Genomic DNA, 14768 nt, shown 5'->3' on the forward strand with positions numbered 1-14768 from the left:
TGGGTCCCGAAACATCCACACGTGTGGGCGTTAAGGGGTCTGGTCACATGTTTCGTGTGGTATCTAAGAGAACTAGTCCACACGTCTACGTGTGGACAAAACAAGTAATGCCCATACGCCCGGTCTTTCGCCTCGCAGTCCCTTTCACACGTCTACGTGTGAGCAAAATAGATAACGCCCACACGCCCGTATGTTCGGCCTCCTACCTCATGGTCCCGCACGCCCCGTGTGACAGTCACCACGCGTCCCCCAGTTGCCATGGTCCAGACCCTCTTCCATGTTCGTTTAACTACAGTTGTCATGTTGCTGAACTACAGTTGCCATGTCTAATAACTACAGTTGCCATGGTTGTTCAACTGCAGCCATCTCAGGTCAAGTGCCAGATGCCATTTTTGGACAACTGCAGCTGTTGCCATGTATGGTCTGGTCTACTACAGTTGCCATTATTTGAAAACTTTAGAAGTTGCCACCTACTAACACTAGGCACTTGCCATGTAGCACTACAAAAAGACATGGCAAAATTATATGTTCGGGTAAACAGGGAGTTGCCATCTGCTTATAAGCACAATAGAGCAGTTGCCATGTACCCTGCAAAACACATGTCAACTGACAGCTTTGGGGTGTGGGAGAGGAGACGGGCGTGTGGGCGAACTGATAAACACCCACATACCAGCCCCTCTGCGTGCGTAAAAACTGGCGTGTGGGCGAACTGCTAAACGCCCACACACCAGCCCCTCCGCGTGGTGAAACGGACGTGTGAGCGACCGGATAAATGCCCACACACCAGCCCAGTCCTACGTGACATAAAAAAATCTGCCAAAACATGCCAAGATTCGTGCAAACACAAACGGACGTTGATCCATGCATGTGAGGGAGATGCCAACGCCCACACACCAGCCCCTCCGCGTGGTGAAACGGACGTGTGGGCGACCGGATGAATGTCCACACACCAGCCCAGTCCTACGTGACATAAAAAAATCTGGCAAAACATGCCAAAATTCGTGCAAACACAAACGGGCGTTGATTCATGCGTGTGAGAGAGATGCCAACGCCCATACATATGGGCGTTAGTATTTTCAAAGAACATTGATGCAGATGCACTAAAAGAGGTTCAGAGTATGGTTTTTGGTGTCTCCGTTTCTGACCTGCTACTAGTAGTGATCTATATTCACTCTCGTAACAGTTACTGCAGCCAGGATGCATCTATTAGCCCAGGACTCATTTCTGACAATTCAGAGGCTTGCTCTCAACTTTGTTCTTAATTTTTTTACCAACATGCGATACTGGTACCAGAATTGCTGTCATTCAAGCTAGGGCTCTCGTCGTCTCCACCGACGCCTCACTTGATACAATACTAATTATGATACAATATCACTGCTCAAGGCGAACTATGTTGCAGAAATGATTGCTCATTAACAGTACCCAAATAAGACGAACAACATGAGTTGATAATTGTACAGTACATATGGCTTGTTTGTGATAATTCCAATACAGGAATAGTACAGACAACTTAATACGAAATACTCAACAATCCCACATTGGTTCGACCATAGGACCATAGTGCCTTCATAACTAGTACTGTACTAATCTAAACGCCCTCTGACCTGCAAAAGACAGGGCGTTGTCATCCCTGGTAGTAGTAGTAAAATTGAATAACAGAAATTTAAAGGGGGGCATGAGGGAGGAGGGGGGCAGCGTTACCTCACATCCTTTGTGTCTCAGACCATCCAGCGTGCTGTCATTCCGATAAGCTTTTGCAGAATCCAGTGATACGAACCTGAGGGATGGAAGGTGCAGTAATCCATCGGGGATTCCTCCCCCCACACCGCAATATGAAAATGACAGATGGAATAGCTTTGGCATTGCTCCAACCTCCATCGTCCACTTGTTAAATGAACAGTTCTCAAGTCGTAACTCTTGCAGACGAGGGAACCCTTGGGCACCAAAGGACATTGTTTCGGGTCTAAAATCTTGCAACTCCAGCACCACAAGACAAGGAAGCATCTCCAGGATCGGCATCGGGTCTTTTTTAATTTCATCATCAGTAGCCCATATATGAAGCTCCCGTAGGGTTTGTGGAATTTGCACACTCCTTGGCAAAGAAATACTAGAAAGATCTACATATCTTAGAGTAGTTATATCCCAGAGGGAGCTTGATACATCTTTGCCAGATAAGCTTATAGTTTGCAGGTAAATGAGTTTCCAGATTGAAGAAGGAACCATCACTTGTCCACATCTAATCAGCGTGAGGTGTCGTAGGTGAATGCACCCACCAATTACCTTGGAGAAATTCTCTAGCTCCGAGTTCTCGACATGAAGAACTCTTAGGAACCTTAGCTCAGGAAAAGTTACTGATGATGAAAGTCCAAAGCAAAGCAATGCTCTGAGATTCGGTGATGCCTGTAACTTCTGCCCACTTGAGTCTTGAAAAGAACACCGATAGGATATCCTGCTATGAGACGACGATGCTCCAAATTGTCCTGTTCATTACATAACATCTATAGGTCAGGAATAAGCCGTATAGTTAAGAAACTGTATGAAGTATACCTTATTTTGCACTCCCATGAAAACAAGCTGAATCCTAGGCCGGATTACATTCTACGGCATCTGCACACACTTTTAATTAGTACTAACATTTGTTTCATGCAAGGAACATAAATTCAGTCTCGGTTTTACCAGTGCATAATTGTGAATTTTTTTATAGTATTTTTACTACCGCGAACTCAGCTTTATTACTCTGGTGTGCTCTTTACAAAAAGGATGTGGATCTGAGCCATGTGCCACCTCCTGAAGTGTGATTTATATAATAACTCATGTATTTGACAAATTCTGCCTAACAATGACAATAAAAGAAAAATGTCAAAATATGTCCACACAAAAAGTTGACCATAAAAAACGCCCACGTGTAGTAAATTTTAAACAAATGAATTACTGCTCCAGTCACATAATAATGTAAAATACATTGTTTATTACTTCCTCCGATCCTAAATATAAGTCTTTTAAGAGATTTTAGTACGGAGTACATACAGACGTATGTAGACATATTTTAGAGTGTAGATTTACTTATTTTGCTCCTTATATAGTCCATAGTAGAATCTCTAAAAAGACTTATATTTAGGAAAGGAGGGAATACAATTTGTGTGCACAGTCCGGAATAAGCTATTCTACATGCAGCCCCAAAATAGCAGACCTATATAAAGGAAGCCACATATTTAAGAAATTATGTATCAAGTGAAGAGATGAGAGGAAGCTAGCCTCACCTCTAGTAGTTTCATCAATGACATCAAAGAAACCATCTTCGGTTGCTTCTTCTATGCACCAGTCACGTAGGATATCATGAATCCTTATTTTCTCAATCCATCCATGTATGCTTCTTGTTTGAACAACTTGCACCAAGCTTCTTTGAGCCAACTCAGTTACATAATTGTTTGCCGTTTCTTCTAGTGTATTCCTTGGAGTATGTGGAATGAATCTCTCTGCTATCCACAAACTAATAAGAGCCCTCACAGATATGTTGAAATCCTCCGGAAAAGCAGCAAGATAGAGCAAACAAGATTTTAAATAATGATTTGGTAGGTCTTTGTAACTGAGTGCTATTATGCCTCGCATCATCTGTGTATCTTTGGTTGATGGCCAGCCCAGTAGTACATCGGACCATGCTTGAGTGTTGAGGTTCTTTGATAGATAACCTCCTAAAACTGCTAGTGCAAGTGGTAATCCATCACATTTCCTTGTAAGCTGTCTCCCTAGTTTTTCAAACTCATACAGGTCAGCTATGCTTGACCTTCTGTATGATGGTAAAGCTTTGCTACTAAAAAGTTCCCAACTTTTCTCTTCATTTAAACACTTCAGAGCATGAATATGGGTTGGCATTTCAACATGATTCGCAACATCATTTTTTCTTGTGGTCAATAGTACTCTGCTACAATTAGTTGCATCGGGAAAGGCTTTAATTGTTCTATTTAGTTTCTCCCATGTGTCTGTTTCCCACACATCATCGAGAACTACCAAGTATCTTTTTAGCATGAGGATATCACGGATCTTCTTTGCCACCTCATACTCATTCATGTCATCAATTTTTCTTGACCGATCTTCATCACTCGATATTTGCTTCGCAATTATCTTTAGTAAATCAACGACCTTGAACTTTTGAGATACAGTCACCCAAATCAGTGCCTCAAAGTGTTGTTTGATCCAGATGAAGTGTATACTTTCCTAGCAAGGGTTGTTTTGCCTGCCCCACCCATGGAAACTATGGAGACAACATTAAGCATATCTTCTCCGTGAACTAATTTATCCACTGTTTCTTTGTACTCGTCCTCGAAACCAATCATGACAACATCATCCTGAAAGTTTTGGTGCATAAGGCCATAATCTTCCAGCGACTCATCCACAACACGAGTGTCCAAGTCGATATTCAAGCGTTGTACACTCTGAAATATCTCATTGAGTTTCCTGCTCACGCGCTTAATTTCAGTACCTACTTTATGAAGGGTAGTCAAGTCGCTTGGTAAGCGAGCATACCTTGAAATTGTACCCATGAAGCTCTTCTTGATCATGTTTCTCTTCTTCATATAGTCTGCGGCTTCGATGCCATTCTCAGCCTGATATGCGGCATCCCTAATCTGGCTCATCAAAATAGCAACGCTTGCATTTCCAGATCTCTGTCTGCTCTCAGCATCTCTGAGGTAGCCCTGCAGCCGCATCACCTCATCTTTCAAGAAGGCCACTTCAAGGGTAACCCCACATAATAAACTAGTCTCCTGAACAGCAAGATTTCCCACGTTCCCAAGAACGGCGGTGAGAGCGGAAGTGGCCATTGGTCACTCAAACAGCAAGTTTCCAACCTCCCTCTTCCAGCTTGTTAACACTGTAGATCTGAGCAAGAACAACATGAGCACTTGCATTGATGGGAGAAAGGGATAGATATAGAAATGTGTGTGTTGGTCTGCGCCTCTTACCCGAGTTGGCCGTCGGCAGAGAAGCAACGTCGCCGCACCTGTCCGTCCTTCTCCTCTCCCGCCGGCGCCGGACTGCTCGCAGTCAATCTCCTCTCCCTCGTCTCCTGCTTACGACGACCAAGAATCTAAGGTGGAGCCATGGGGGAGAGGTCGGGAACTATGAGAAAGCTGGAGCTCAACGGGAGGGAGGAGCCGATTTGGGGATCGATAGAGAGGGAGACGAGACGACGACGACGAGTCGACGAGGGCTGAAACAGGTGGGGCCGTTCTCAGTTCTCACATGGGCTGGACCAGATGGGCCCCGATCGTTCTGAACCCTAGTTATTGCGTTGGGTGCATTCATGCCTATCTAACCACCGTACTTCTTCATCCTTCAGCTTTCTCCCAAAGAAATTACCACAGTAAAAGTGCAAGTTATCTTTTCTGCCGTTTGAATATTTGGATGTCCGAAACTATTTTCCACGACTTTCAAAATTTATTCTCGCCGACACGATGTTTTTCTTACCTTTACCTAGATTATTAGAAGAAGGAAAAATGAGGAAGACACGTCTTTTACCCCTATTTGCAGGATTAATGTCACCCACACCACGGTTTTCCTCGTACTACCAATAATTATTTTGGAAAACAACATGATGAAAAAAAAGGGAGACAAACCTCAAGCCCATGATGGCTCTTCTTGAAGGGAATTACAGAAAACTAACAAGGGATATTAAAAAGGTGTCATGCGCCACCCTCATCCCCGCCTGTCGATTGTGATTACTCCAAAATTTTACCGGTTCGAATTTTTGGTCACACCCTAGCTTCTTCCAATCTATGGCATATGTTCTTCGCTTGGGATCTCATTTATTTATCACTTGGAATCTCATTTCTGCTTGAAGCCAGAAGTGTTGCCGGACAGAGTGGCATTAGATCATCTTTTGGTCTTATTGGAACCAACCATATGGCAGTGGTTATGGTTCATATTGGAGCGTCTGCTCACCATTTGCACATGTACAACTTTGAACTTTGGCGGAGCAAGCAACAGTATGAAACCCTAACAAATTTTACAATCTAAACCTACTGGGTCTGGTATATTATTCTCGTTTCATGGGATGTCTTCATACCGTTGGATCTAGTGTCTTCTTCGCGTACGAACAATATGTGACCAAACAATAACAATCTCTTCTCCATACAATGTTTGTTTCAACTTCATATCATTATGTGGATGGGTTTGGAAGAATCGTAAACAAGTACATTTTCGTGATATCAGAAATGCAGTGCCATGGGCCAGGAGAATTACTTGACTTGTACATGGTTTTTTGTACGAGTTTTGTAATCCCACCACATCACTATATTATGAATTTCTATTAGAACCAGATGTAGATGCACGTTGTGGATAAATAATTCCGTTCGTGGCAGTAGTGTGGCTATCAAAATCAATGATAACGATGGCCATTACCTTTAGTCAAAAAAGGTCTACATCATGATGACATGTGGTCTTCAATTTTATTTAACGTTATTGTAGAGAATAGCATGCCAAATAGGAGTAGTGCCACATTTGATGGATGGAGGTCTCTTAATTTTAGCAATATACATATGATACTATTCTTTTCATGGAATATTACCTTGAAAAGGCTAGAAAACTTGAAGCTTTAGATTTGAACATTGAAGTGTTGGAAATATGCCCTAGAGGTAATGATAAAGTTGTTATTATCATATTTCCTTGTTCTTGATAAGTGTTTATTCTCCATGCTACAATTGTATTAACCGAAAACTTAAATACATGTGTGGATACATAAACAAACACCGTGTCCCTAGTGAGCCTCTACCATACTAGGTCGTTGATTAAAGATGGTTAAGGTTTTCTAACCATAGACACGAGTTGTCATTTAATACCAAGACTACATCATTACAAGAATGTTGTGATGGACAGACCCAGCCATAAGCTTAGCATCTGATCGTGTCACTAAGCTCATATTGCCATAAGCTTTCTTAATGTCAAGTATCTATTCCTTAGTGTTGGTGCAATTCCTTGCCCCTTGTTTTTTGGAGATTGTTGTCAGAAACAGTGAGGGACTAATTTGTTTTCTAGTGCACACACAGAGAAATAGTCCTGGAGTATCAAGAAGATTGCTATAATCTGCCGAAAGGTTTGCTACCGAAAGGTTTGCTAACGAGGAGATTGCTGTAATTTTTCGAAAAGATTGCTACGGAAGAGATTGCTATAATATCCCGAAAGGATTGCTATCGAAGAGATTGATATAATCTCCCGAAGAGACTGCTACGGAAAAGATTGCTATAATCTTTCGAGAAGATTGCAGCAGAGAAGATTGATATGTTTCAAGAAGCTTATTATCGAGAAGATTGCCACTTCCAAGAAGTTATAAACTTCCTCGAAAGTTATCTGCGCTGCAGAAAAGATTGACATGTATCGAAGAGTTTGTTATCAAGAAGAATGCTATATTCTTTCAGGAAGTTCGAAGAACTTCACCGAGAAACATCTACGTTGCAGATAAGAGAAGGATATATTTTGAGAAGAAAGCATAGTGAAAAGATTGCGTGCCGGAGATAGTCCTGAAAGAATTGCTGACGCAAAGCAATTTTCATTAGGTGTGTCCGAAGAAGAATGACTGCAGTCAAGAAGATTGAAGATGAAGCAAAGACGTATCATTTGTTTCGTTGTTCTTCTTTCTCTTATTTGAGTCATATGACCACCGTACTATTAAGAGGGGTATAAGTGTTCGAGAATTTTGTCTGTTGTGATGCTTAGCTGAATCCTATGAGAGTTCAAGAGAACTCTTTGTGCTGCGAATGAATACTTGCTAGCAAGAGACGAAGTTCTTCTTGCCGCGAGAGATTTCATTCGTACCGAAGAGTTAGCATTACTTGTTCCTCATGTAATGTTACCGTTGCTCTTAAAATCCGACCGTTGAGAACATGTCGGTTGTCCATTGGCTAGACCGCGTGTCCAAAATGGTCATTTCCCAGCAGGGAAGGCTACGGCTATAAATAGCCACCCTGCACCGGCGTTGTCCGGTGGCTGCTCCGCTTGAGATTCTGAGAAGATTGATTGACCATCCCTCTCTGAGAGTGAGTTTAAAATCCACTAAGAGAAAATCAAGAGCCGAAACTTAGATAGTGGTTGAGCATTGATACGTCTCCGTCGTATCTACTTTTCCTAATGCTTTTCCTCTTGTTTTGGATTCTAACTTGCACGATTTGAATGAAACTAACCCGGACTGACGCAATTTTCAGCAAAACTACCATGGTGTTGTTTTTTGTGGAGAAATAAAAGTTATCAGATTGGAACAAAACTTTGTGCAGAATTATTTCATAATAAAAGAAAAATACTGGAGCCAACCTGGGTGGGCACAACCCACCAGGGCGCCCCCCTCTAGGCACGCCCAGGTGGGTTGTCCCCACATGGTGGCCCCGCAGGCCCTGAAACCGACGCTATAAAATCACATTTTTCCAGAAAAAATCAGGGAGAAAGAATTATCGCGTTTCACGAGATGGAGCCGCCGCCGCCTCCTGTTCTTCATCGGGAGGCCAGATCTGGAGTCCGTTTCACTACTAGGAAAAGGCCTGCTAGTGGCGCACCTGTTTTGACTACTAATGGCGCACTACAGGTGCGCCACTAGCATCACGCCATTAGAATTTTTTACTAATGGCGCGCCATAGGGGCGCCATAAATATCTGGCAGTGCACCATTAGTACATCACATAGTGCGCCATTACTAACATTTTTTTTCAAATTTTTTTCAGAAATAATTTTTTCAAATTTTTTTCCAATTTTTTTCAAAAAAAAAAATTCGTTTTTTTCTTAACCTTGGGTCACTATGGCTTAATCTCGGGTCAATATGCTTAATCTCAAGTCAAATCGCACTCCGTGGTCAAACTTCCCAAAAGGTCCCCCATCCTCACACTACTCCAGCCCAAGCACGCGTAACTTCAGAGTTCTATCCAACCCCAGCACCAGCTCACTTAACAGGCACTTGTTGATATATCTAGCATATCAATCCTATTAAACCTTGTTGATGTCTAGGACTTTGTTCATGTTCATGAGTGTGATGAAATTTTGAAAAAATATTTCAAACTTCCCGGTCATATTACGTATCATATTTTGAAAAAAAAATTCCAAAAAAAAGTTTTTTTGAAACCAATTTTTTCTGTTACTAGTGGCGCACTGGTCAATTTTTTTCATTTCCCCCCTCTAGATCTTAAAAGCCCCGTATCTTTCGTTCTGTTAGGTTTTTGGGGATTTTGAAGATGTTGAACGGGGTTCCCCCCGTTCAATTCGTATGTAACTTTTCGAGTAGATGATTTTTCATATAAAAAACTTTTTAATCCGAGTTCGTATGCAAAAGTTATGCCCATTTTACAAATTCCAGAGAGATTTTGCAAATAAAGTCGAAATTCATATTTGTAAATTTTCCCAACAACTAGACCACATATCACATGGGAAACTTATTTTATTTTATTTTTCTGACATTTCCATCATTTTCTTTTATTTTTTCTAAAACTGAAAAGGCGGTCCACCGGGGGGGTGCATTCGGTGGAATATTTGGGCAAAGTTAGTAATGGCGCCATTACTAACTTTGAAAAAAAAAATAAAAAATTGTTAGTAGTAGCGCACCGAGGGTGTGGTGCGCCACTGTCCCCTGGTGCGCCATTACTAGTTTTGACAAAAAAAAATTTGTTAGTAGTGGCGCACCGAGGGTGTGGTGCGCCATTACTAGTTAAACTAGTAATAGCGCACTATCCCCTGGTGCGCCATTACTAGTTTTGAAAAAAAATGTTAGTAGTGGTGCACCGTGGATGTGGTGCGCCATTAGTATTTGGACACTAATGGCGTACCAACACATGGTGCGCCATTAGTATATAGTAGTGGCGCACCACATGTGTGGTGCGTCATTAGTGTTTGGGGTTCCGGAGAGGGGGATCTATAGCCCTTTTCCTAGTAGTGTTTGGGGTTCCGGAGAGGGGGATCTTCAATCTTCGTCATCACCAACCCTTCTCCATCGCCAAATCCATGATGCTCCCCACCGGGAGTGAGTAATTCCTTCGTAGGCTTGCTGGTCGGTGAGGAGTTGGATGAGATTCATCATGTAATCGAGTTAGTTTTGTTAGGTCCTGATCCCTAGTATCCATTATGTTCTGAGATTGATGTTGATATGACTTTGCCATGCTTAATGCTTGTCACTTTAGGCCTGGGTGCAATGATTTCAGATCTGAACCGTTCATGTTATCACCATTATATCTTTGTTCTAGATCCGATCTTGCAAGTTATAGTCACCTACTACATGTTATGATCCGGCAACCCCGGAGTGACAATAGTCAGGACACTTCTCGGTGATGACCGTAGTTTGAGGAGTTGATGTATTCATCGTGTGTTAATGCTTTGTTCTGGTTCTCTATTAAAAGGAGGCCTTAATATCCCTTAGTTTCCAATAGGAGCCCGCTGCCATGGGAGGGTAGGACAAAAGATGTCATGCAAGTTCTTTCCATAAGCACGTATGATTATTTACGGAATATATGCCTACATTATATTTATGAACAGGAGCTAGTGCCGCATCGCCCTAGGTTATGACTGTTAGCTGATGAATATCATCCAAAAAATTGCCGATCCAATGCCTAAGATTTTCCTACATATTGATCTTGCTAAGTTACTACTGCTACTGTTACTATCGTTACTGCTACAAAACTATTGCTATCGATGTTACTGTTACCGTTACTGTTGCTGCTACCACTATTACAAAACTATAATATTACTGTGCTACTGATCATTTTGCTGCAGATAATTAATCTCCAGGTGTGGTTGAATTGACAACTCAGCTGCTAATACTTGTAAATATTCTTTGGCTCCACTTATGTCAAATCTATAAATTTGGGTTGAATACTCTACCCTCGAGAACTGTTGCGATCCCCTATACTTGTGGGTTATCAAGCATCACAGTAGATCTGAGTTGAGAGTTCTTGTACCTATTACTCTTGAGAGCCGCATACTCTCTAGGTGGATAAGTGTCGGCTCAAGTGTTGAAGAGTTGTCGTCTTCACCGAGCAAAGTCTCCAGCAACCAAGAGTCATTGTGGTTCGTGATACGTCTCCAATGTATCTATAATTTTTGATTGTTCCATGCTATTATATTATCTATTTTGGATGTTTAATGGGCTTTATATACACTTTTATACTATTTTTGGGACTAACCTATTAATCGGAGGCCCAGTGCAAATTGATGTTTTTTGCCTATTTCAGTGTTTCGCAGAAAAGGAATATCAAACGGAGTCCAAACGGAGTGAAACCTTTGGGAGAGTTATTTTTGGAACAAACACAATCCAGGAGACTTGGAGTAGACGTCAAGAAAGAAACGAGGAGGCCACGAGGCAGGGAGGCGCGCCCAGGGGGGTAGGCGCGCTCCCACCCTTGTGGGCCCCTCGTGGCTCCCCTGACCGACTTCCTTTCGCCTATATATACTCATATACCCTGAAAACATCGAGGAGCACCATGAAACCCTATTTCCACCGCCGCAACCTTCTGTACCCGTGAGATCCCATCTTGGGGCCTTTTCCGGTGCTCCGCCGGAGGGGGAATCGATCACGGAGGGCTTCTACATCAACACCATAGCCTCTCCGATGAAGTGTGAGTAGTTTACCACAGACCTTCGGGTCCATAGTTATTAGCTAGATGGCTTCTTCTCTCTCTTTTGATCTCAATACAAAGTTCTCCTTGATCTTCTTGGATATCTATTCGATGTAATTCTTTTTGCGGTGTGTTTGTCGAGATCCGATGAATTGTGGGAATATGATCAAGATTATCTATGAACAATATTTGAATCTCCACTGAATTCTTTTATGTATGATTTGTTATCTTTGCAAGTCTCTTCGAATTATCAGTTTGGTTTGGCCTACTAGATTGATCTTTCTTGCAATGGGAGAAGTGCTTAGCTTTGGGTTCAATCTTGCGGTGTCCTTTCCCAGTGAAAGCAGGGGCAGCAAGGCACGCATTGTATTGTCGACATCAAGGATAAAAAGATGGGGTTTATATCATATTGCTTGAGCTTATCCCTCTACATCATGTCATCTTTCCTAATGTGTTACTCTGTTCTTATGAACTTAATACTCTAGATGCATGCTGGATAGCGGTCGATGTGTGGAGTAATAGTAGTAGATGCAGAATCGTTTCGATCTACTTGTCACGGACGTGATGCCTATATACATGATCATGCCTAGATATTCTCATAACTATGCACTTTTCTATCAATTGCTCGACAATAATTTGTTCACCCACCGTAATACTTATGCTATCTTGAGAGAAGCCACTAGTGAAACCTATGGCCCCCGGGTCTATTTTCCATCATATAAGTTTCCGATCTATTTTATTTTGCAATCTTTACTTTCCAATCTATAACATAAAAATACCAAAAATATTTGTTTTATTATTATCTCTATCAGATCTCACTTTTGCAAGTGGCCGTAAAGGGATTGACAACCCTTTATCGCGTTGGTTGCAAGGTTCTTATTTGTTTGTGCAGGTACGAGGGATTTGCGTGTAGCCTCCTACTGGATTGATACCTTGGTTCTCAAAACTGAGGGAAATACTTACACTACTTTGCTGCATCACCCTTTCCTCTTCAAGGGAAAACCAACGCATGCTCAAGAGGTAGCAAGAAGGATTTCTGGCGCCGTTGCCGGGGAGTCTACGCACAACTCAAGACATACCAAGTACCCATTACAAACTCTTATCCCTCACATTACATTATTTGCCATTTGCCTCTCGTTTTCCTCTCCCCCACTTCACCTTTGCCTTTTCTTCGCCCTCCTTCCGTTCGATCTTGTGTTACCATGTGCCGTCTTTTTGTTTGCATCTTCGCTTGCTAAAAGTTTATGGATCCTCACCCCCTTGCTAATCTTTTTAAGAGAACCAATTATGATGAACCAATTTCTAGTGATTTGAGTGCACTAGATTATCTTTATAAGGTTTTGCTTGAAATTCGTGAATCTGAAAATTGTGATGAAGAAATTTATGAAGAGATTCACGATAGCTCCTTGAATAAAAAGCATGATTGCAATGATTTTACTATAAATTCTCTTGATGTCAATTGTGTTAATAATATGCAAAACCCTAACCTTGGGGATGCTAGTTTTGCTATGTCTACTACTTGTTGCAATGATCATGATTGGGGTGATTCTTCTTACGATCTTGAAAATTTATTTGAGCCCCTTCATGAATATGAGATTGATAATAGTGTTAGCAATAATATTTAAAGTGGGTTTGGAAGAGTGTCAACTTTAGATCCCATATATTTGGAGAATGTGCAATCTTATGAAATTTTTGATAAAAGTGGGTTTGGAAAGGTCATGACTTTAGTTAATGATGATCCCACTATTTCGGAAGAGTGTCAACTTTGCATGCACGTGGATCATGAAGAGAAAATTTTATGTGATAGTTATATTTTTGAATTTGATTATGATCCTACATGTAATTATTATGAGAGAGGAAAATATGGTTGTAGAAATTTTCGTGTTACAAAATTACCTCTCGTTATGTTGAGACGGCTATTGTTTCTTTCTTCTTCCTTGCATATGCTAGTTTTTGCTTGCCTTGATAATTTGTTTGCTTATAAAATACCTATGCATAGGAAGTATGTTAGACTTAAGTGTGTTTGTCACATGTTTTATGATGCTCTCTTTGTGCTTCAATTCTTGTCTTTCATGTGAGCATCATTGAAATCTCAATGCCTAGCTAGGGGCGTTAAACGACAGCGCTTGTTGGGAGGCAACCCAATTTTATTTTTGTTCTTTACTTTTTGCTCCTGTTTAGTATTAAATAATTCATCTAGACTCTGGTTAGATTTGGTTTATGTTTTAATTAGTGTTTGTGCCAAGTAGAACCTATAGGATCATCTTGGGTGATAGTTAATGTGATCTTGCTGAAAAACAGAAACTTTTGCACGCACGAGAATAATTTTAATAAATCACAGAAACGTGATTTTCAGTTGATTCGTTTTGCAGAATATTAATAGACAAACTGCCTAGGACTTCCTATTTTGGTAGAATTTCTGGAGTTCCAGAAGTATTTGGAAGTTACAGATTACAACAGACTGTTCTGTTTTTGACAGATTCTGTTTTTCGTGTGTTGTTTGCTTATTTTGATGAATCTATGGCTAGTATCGGGGGGTATGAACCATAGAGAAGTTGGAAAAAGTAGGTTTAACACCAATATAAATAAATAATGAGTTCATTACAGTACCTTAAAGTGGTGGTTTGTTTTATTTCACTAACGGAGCTCATGAGATTTTCTGTTGAGTTTTGTGTTGTGAAGTTTTCAAGTTTTGGGTAAAGATATGATGGATTATAGAATAAGGAGTGGCAAGAGCCTAAGATTGGGGATGCCCAAGGCACCCCAAGATAAAATTCAAGGACAACCAAATGCCTAAGCTTGGGGATGCCCTGGAAGGCATCCCCTCTTTCGTCTTCGTCCATCGGTAACTTTACTTGAGGCTATATTTTTATTCACCACATGATATGTGTTTTGCTTGGAGCGTCTTGCATGATATGAGTCTTTGATTTTTAATTTACCACAATCATCCTTGCTGTACACACCTTTTGGTAGAGACACACATGAATCGGAATTTATTAGAATACTCTATGTGCTTCACTTATATCTTTTGAGCTATATAATTTTGCTCTAGTACTTCACTTGTATCTTTTTAGAGCACAGCGGTGGTTTTATTTTATAGAAATTATTGATCTCTCATGATTCACTTATATTATTTTGAGAGTCCTCTAGAACAGCATGGTAATTGCTTTGGTTAAAATTTTAGTCCTAA

At 41.1% G+C, this 14768-nt stretch overlaps 1 pseudogene; it reads right to left on the reverse strand.

Moving 5' to 3' along the window:
- Positions 1-1382: 1382 nt before the first annotated feature.
- On the reverse strand, positions 1383-5183 carry LOC123142206 (putative disease resistance protein At1g50180; annotated as a pseudogene).
- Positions 5184-14768: the final 9585 nt, after the last annotated feature.

This window comes from Triticum aestivum, chromosome 6D, assembly GCF_018294505.1.
Source record: "Triticum aestivum cultivar Chinese Spring chromosome 6D, IWGSC CS RefSeq v2.1, whole genome shotgun sequence".
NCBI lineage: Eukaryota > Viridiplantae > Streptophyta > Magnoliopsida > Poales > Poaceae > Triticum > Triticum aestivum.